Raw genomic sequence first — 7,500 nt, forward strand, 5'->3', positions numbered from 1 at the left:
TTACCTCCCTGACAGGAATCGAACTTGGTACCTCGGAGTGATGAATATATCAGTATATATGTACATATGCATATATGTATATGTACACACACACACACACACACACACACACACACACATATATATATATATATATATATATATATATATATATATATATATATAGAGAGAGAGAGAGAGAGAGAGAGAGAGAGAGAGAGTATATATGTACACAATATGTGTTATTGCATTCTACCATTTTTTTCAAACATACACACACACACACACACACACACACACACACACACACACACACACACATATATATATATATATATATATAATTATAATATATTATATATCTGTCATTATTCATATCTGTATATATATATATAATATATATAAATATAATCTATATATATATATATATATATATATATATATATATATATATATATACATACATATATATATGACGCGGTGTTCTTGTTCCTGTTCAATATATGCAGTGTCCTATGTTTTCCTTTCTTGTTTGTATAGTCCTTCATGGATCACCTTGGCTGCATTAGTGATGCTGCAGCAACACTGAGAATTTTGATGGGGGGAAGGGCCGGTTTAATGAAATAAACTACTGGGGTAATGGTGCTTCATAAAGGCTTCACTTCACCTCCAAGACCTTCTGAACTGCAAAATCTTACAGCCTACATTTGTCAAAATGAGTTCTGTTCACACACACACTCATATATATATATATATATATATATATATATATATATATATATATATATATATATATATATATATATATATATATGTGTGTGTGTGTGTGTGTGTGTGTGTGTGTGTGTGTGTGTTCTAGGAAGGACATACACCAGAAGCGGAGAGTTTCTTGGGTTTCCAAGAACTTTAAAAAAGAAAAAAAGGCTTTGGCGCGTCTCCCCTTCGCCTCACATAGCTCAAGTGTCGGTGGATTAAGGTCTATATTCCCATATTTTTGGAATGGAAATATGGTAATTCGAAATCACGATACCTGACCTCACCTCTTTTGGTTGTTTATTTGTTTAATTGTTTCAAGAATGCCTGGGGGGGGGGGGTCCAAGGTGATTTGGAAAGCTGAGCCCGAACGATTGGTCTTACTAATATCCTACCACTCTGAAAGTACTGCTCCTCGTGTTTTTGATGAAATTGAACATAAGAAAAGGTTAGAGGAATCTCAGTTTCCATATGCTATTTTTTTTATTCTATAGTATCGGCCCTTTTATCATACCGTGTGGAGTGTCGGCCCCTTGAACATCGTACGTGCTGAAATGCACCATTTTCACTAATGAAACCTATATTTTTTTGTGTAATAAAAAGGACACTTATTCTGAATAAACATTTTTTTACCATCATAAATATGAGGATCAACAATAGATAAACATCACACATCTAAACACTGAAAAATTAAATTGATACTGAAAAATAATAGACATCATTTACATTGAAATATCTTAATCAAATGCACAAACAATATATACATCCAGTATTTGCCTTTATGTCTTACCAATGCCATATTTAAGCCATCTGTGAACTCTTCCACATTAGATATTAGCTTAACAATTCAACTAATTATATTCATAATTGGATACACGACGAAATGCAAGGAAGCTTTTGCACATTGACTTATCTTTCCATGATATAACTCGTCTATTGTGCATTTATATTTTCATCTTACATTTTATCATTTATCGAGATATCTTTTATTCCTCAATACTCTTGGACTTCACTACTTACAATATCTTGTCTTGATATTCATAATTTATATGATGTTTGAAGTCAGTATTATAAATATTATCAGCATAATACCCATTATTATCATAATTACTGTTGATAGTGTTACACTTACGAATAATCATAATAATAGTAATGAAAATGATAGAACAGCAATTGAATTTGTGTCTCTATATTCAAGTAGTGTTTTCTTTCCACAGATTTTTGACAAATGTGTGTGTTGTGTGTTCTCTTTGTCTGTGCTTGGGAGGCATGTAAATAATAGATATATGCCACGTGGGTCCCTTAAAAAACCCCCAAAATCCAGACGCCAAAAAGAAGACCTTCAATACATCATTTCCATTTATTTATACATTTATATATATATATATATATATATATATATATATATATATATATATATATATATATATATATATATGTATATATATTATCTCTAGAAAATAGGTAAATGATTCATTGCGCCGAGGGTTTGTTTGCTTGTGTCTGTTTGTTTGTTTGTGTCTGTTTGTTTGGTTGGTTGGTGTGTTCATTTGTATTCTTTAAGTGTATAATGAATAAGGTAAACTTATTTTGGAAGTCAAAGTTAATTGTGCTAATAATTAAAATATTTTCAACTTCAAAGCAGATATCCAAAAGCAGGGCTCACGCAATACGCTCCTTTGTCAAATTTCTATTATATACCAATGTTCGAAATTGAAGATAAAAGTAAATCCTTTAAATTACTACTCTGCAGTTTTGATTTTATGATTATCATGAACGAGAAGGTAATATAGAATCTGTGTGATTTCAAGTCTCATTTAACTCGATGTCATTTCATACATATAAACCTCTCTCTCAATCTCTCTCTCTCTTTCTCACACACACTTTCTCTCTTTCTCACTCACTCTCTCTCTCTCTCAAACTTTCTGCATTCACCCCTTTGATATTTTTTACCTTTTTGTTTATTCCTTTGCTTATCTAATTTCCCCTTTCCTTATCTGTGTGTCTCTCTATTTCTTCTCTTTATCCGTCTGCTTCTTTCACATTTACTAGGTCTGTATGCCTCATTCATATTCTTTTTTGTATCAGTCTCCCTCTTTCTTAGTTCTCTTACATGTTTCTTACTCTGCCTGTCATTCTGGCAGCAGTTTGAAGGAATGTAGCTCCTCTGCACGCGTTATAAACTCTCATTAAATATAAAGAAATTATAATCAGAACCTGATTATCAATTATTTTCCCATTTAGTGTCGTATGTAAGTAAAGTTCTTTTCAATATATGCAAATATATGAGGACAAATTCCTTATGTTACTTCCTCTTTATCATGCAATTGGTTCCACATATTTCGTTCATTTCAATCATCATCGTTCTGTTTCAAACGCTTTCGTTAGAATACATTGATATTAAATGTCAAAGTCTTTTATTATATTGGATACATATTTACAAGCCCTTTTACTCCACACATTTATATGCTTATGAGTTTATTCCTGACATGATGAAATTCAAGAACGGCCTTGACTACCGTCATTTTTTTTATGTAAAATGTGAAAAATTGTGACACAGCTTTGGAAAATGGAAATCAAACAATTCAATAACTTCAAGTACAACCATACCATCTATTTCTTATGGTTTGTTCAAGTTTCTTATAATAGTTTGTTAGGGTCACTTATTATGAGTCTAAAAGTTTAGCAGGATACTCACTCACTGACAAAGAGCAGAATGACACATTCGTCCCTGTACCAAGCAGTTAGCGGTCATACTTTTTGGCAGTATTGTCATTGTTTATCATAGTTCCATTTACATACATACTGTATATAACTATACTGATGATAAATGAATTGAATAAATGAATAAACAGCATATATCTATCCATCCATAGTGTACGAAAGGTTTATGTGGTTGTGTGTGTGTGTGTGTGTGTGTGTGTGTGTGTGTGTGTATATATATATATATATATATATATATATATATATATATATATATATATATATACACACACATATGTGTATGTAATTAGATATATACTGCGTATAAGTATATGTAATATATATATATATATATATATATATATGTATATATATACATATATATATGTATATGCATATATATAAATAAATAAATAAATATATATATATTTATATTTATATATATGCATACACACACACACACACACACACACACACACACACACACACACACACACACACACACATATATATATATATATATATATATATATATATATATATATATATATATATATATATATATATACACACACACACACACACACACACACACACACACACACACACACATATATATATATATATATATATATATATATATATATATATATATATATATATATAACACTGCATATAATGACTACAGAATACGTGCCAACGCAAAGCCTTAACACCTTCTTTATAAATAGAAAAAAAAAAAATCCATCTGCTGGTTTTCAATCTACGAAATAACTTTTTTTTCTTGTATTTTGGGTAGTAGCGCTTGTTTCAAAATCTCTTCATGATCATTTTCAGAATGAATTTATTCAAGTGCCTCATTAAGGTAATTAACATATAGAATCCTTATCATGAGTAATAATAATAATAATAATAATAAAAAAATTATCTGTATGTTTGTTCGTTTGTGTGAATAAATGTCTGAATGTGTGTTTAATCGTTTTATTGTGTGTGAGTTTGTGTTTGTTCGTTTGTTTGAGTGTACGTGTGCGTGTGTGAAAATCTAAGAGTGAAAGAAAAGGATTGTGTAAAAAACATGAAAAAACAAAACATAAGACAAACAAAGAAAGGAGAAGGAAAACCCACAGTAATTGAACATCCTTTTAATACAAAGCAAACCACTTCTAGACAGATCAAAATTTAGAAGCAGACATACCACATATATATTAACGTATAAGACAAATATTATAAAGAAAGTGTCGTGAGAAATCTATGTTTTTCTTAGACAAGCAGATTTAATTCATTTCATTGATATAATGGGTGCAAAAATACCATACTATACTATATTCTACAGTGGTTCATCTCTATAAATTAATGATAAATAAAAAAAGATAAATGTATATACAATAGTGACCGTGCTTTTTTTTTTTTTTTCGCTGTATGCTAAGCCCTGATAACACAAACAGCACTTCTACTCCATCCTCCTTAATGGAAATCAAACAATTCAATAACTTCAAGTACAACCACACCAGCTATTTCTTCTTTGTCTTCATGTATTTCATTCTTTTTAAATATTCCGGCCCTATTTCATGTTTTTCCTTAAATGCGAAACATCGTCCGGCGAGACAGATTTCTAAATCGTGTAATCAACGGGATGATATAATTAGCAACGTTACCAAGATTAGTGAAATGATAACGTTCGTTTATGAAATATTTCTGTTCTCAGCATTTCACTTTATTGTTGTTGTTTTGTTGTGATTAGAAAGTATCTGTGCTAATGACTGATTCCTGTAGTCGACTTTCACTCTGCCTTTCGATGTGAGGCACATAAAGATGGTCTTTGGTTGAGACTTGCACTCTAAACGTCCTCTGATTAAAGGAGTTATTATCATTAAGAGTATTTGCTATATGATTTTTATTGCCTTTATCATGATTGTCAGTTTTTATTCCCATTAACGTCTATATTTTTATCATGATGATGGTTAAATTCCCATCATAAACACCATCATCATTATCATCTTTATTTATATCATAATAAAAGTTCATATGAATCATTATTACTATCATGAAAAGTGCAAAGCCGGGTGCAACAATGTTCACAAAGTTATCTGTATCTATACAAATTTTACCTCCCTGACCGGGACTCGAACCCGCGCCGTAAGATTAACAGGTACGGTGGTGAAACCGATCGGCTACTCGACCCGCTAAAAGAATTGTCTAACCAGACGCCTTACTAATTTTACCTCCCTGACCAGGACTTGAACCCACGCTGTAAGATTGACAGATCGGTTTCACCACTGTACCTGTCAATCTTACGGCGCGGGTTTGAGTCGAGGTCAGGGAGGTAAAATTTGTACATCTATTTTAAATGAGTTACTGCATTCTACCATCTTTCTCACATAAATGTAACCTCGGTAACCTGATTTGGGACTTGAATTTGAGATTCTGTTGTTGCCGAGCGCCCGCGGGAATTGTCTGTGAAACTTCGCTATCATTGCTCTGCTAAGAGCAAATAGGTAACTTCCATGACATCTCATAAGGCGTCTGGTTAGACAACTCTTTTAGCGGGTCGAGTAGCCGATCGGTTTCACCATCGCACCTGTCAATCTTACGGCGCGGGTGCGGGTTCGAGTCCCGGTCAGGGAGGTAAAATTTGTATATCTATATTAAATGTGTTACTGCATTCTACCATCTTTCTCACTTATCTGTAACTGTTCCGCATCAACTTTATAAGTGGAACGCGATTCACAAAAGACCTTGATAATTTATTTTACTGTGTATGTGTGTTGACGAATGAGAAAAAAATGGAACAGGAAAGACGGAATGAAAATGGCTAAAACAAGAGAGAGAGAAAAAAGAAACACAAGAAAAAAAACAAAAAAACAGAAAGGAGAGAGAGACAAAGAAAGAAAGAGAGTGACAGAGATATATAGAAAGAGACAGATACAGCAAAGGATCCTATACCTTTATGTGAAAGTGAAGCACCTTTGGTCTTCAAAACCTTTCCAGCAGTCCCTTACATACATCTGGCAGGTTACCTGTGTCTTAAAATAGCACTGAACATCATGCCAGAGGCCGGTCACATTCATAAAGGCGCAGTCTTCGTCGCCATTGCGGTAGGCAGGTTTGCCGTCCTCCCAGTTGGTGTAATCCAAGGGAGCGCCTGTATAAGATAACCAAAATACATTTCAGTGCGGAAAAAAAAGTAAAGAGAAATATACATATATACAAAAATCGTTAAATCTGATTTTATCTTATTATCTTGGAATCGAATATTTATATATATCTGAAGTTTACACACACACATATATTTGTATATATATACACATATATACATATATGTGTGTGTTATCATCCTACTTACGATCGTGGGTGTTATATCAGAAGTACTAGGAAATTCTGTTCAACATAAACAAGCACGCTCACACAGACGCCCATATACCTGTATAAGTGTGTGTGTCCCTCGTGATTTTTCAACCATTGTACAAGCTTTTGGAAAACTTGTCAATTTCCTTTGGCATTTGGGTGAACGGCATATCAGTGGTGAGGATTTTCAAAAATGTAATTTATTATATATATATATATATATATATATATATATATATATATATATATATAAATGTACACACACACACACACACACACACACACACACACACACACACACACACACACACACACACAATATATATATATATATAAATATATATATATATACAAATATATACACATATACATATATATATATATATATATACTTATATATATACATATACATATACATATGTATATATATACAATCTATGTATACATATATACATACACACACATATAAATATGAATATAAATATATATATATATATATATATATATATATATATATATATATATATATATATATATATATACGTACATGTGTGTGTATAATATATATATGTATATATATATATATATATGTATATATATATATATATATATATATATATATATATATATATATATATACATACAAATATTGATATCAAATGATGTTGTTTTATCTCTAATGTCTGTGCGTTGAGTGTATATCCTCCCCAGGACTAAATA

At 31.3% G+C, this 7,500-nt stretch overlaps 1 long non-coding RNA gene across 1 annotated transcript in view; it reads right to left on the reverse strand.

The window, feature by feature from the left end:
- Nucleotides 1-4,378: 4,378 nt before the first annotated feature.
- LOC147467795 (uncharacterized) overlaps nt 4,379-7,500 on the reverse strand; it is a 3,183-nt gene continuing 61 nt past the window's right edge. Inside the window, exons 2-3 of the long non-coding RNA XR_015192699.1 lie at nt 6,379-6,577; nt 4,379-5,283 (exon numbers count right to left, since the gene is read on the reverse strand). This is a non-coding gene — a long non-coding RNA (uncharacterized LOC147467795). The remainder of the gene's footprint in view (nt 5,284-6,378; nt 6,578-7,500) is intronic.

The sequence above is a fragment of the Penaeus japonicus genome, unplaced genomic scaffold (genome assembly GCF_977035675.1).
Source record: "Penaeus japonicus unplaced genomic scaffold, GWHDUDI00000001_assembly GWHDUDI00000033, whole genome shotgun sequence".
Taxonomy (NCBI): domain Eukaryota; kingdom Metazoa; phylum Arthropoda; class Malacostraca; order Decapoda; family Penaeidae; genus Penaeus; species Penaeus japonicus.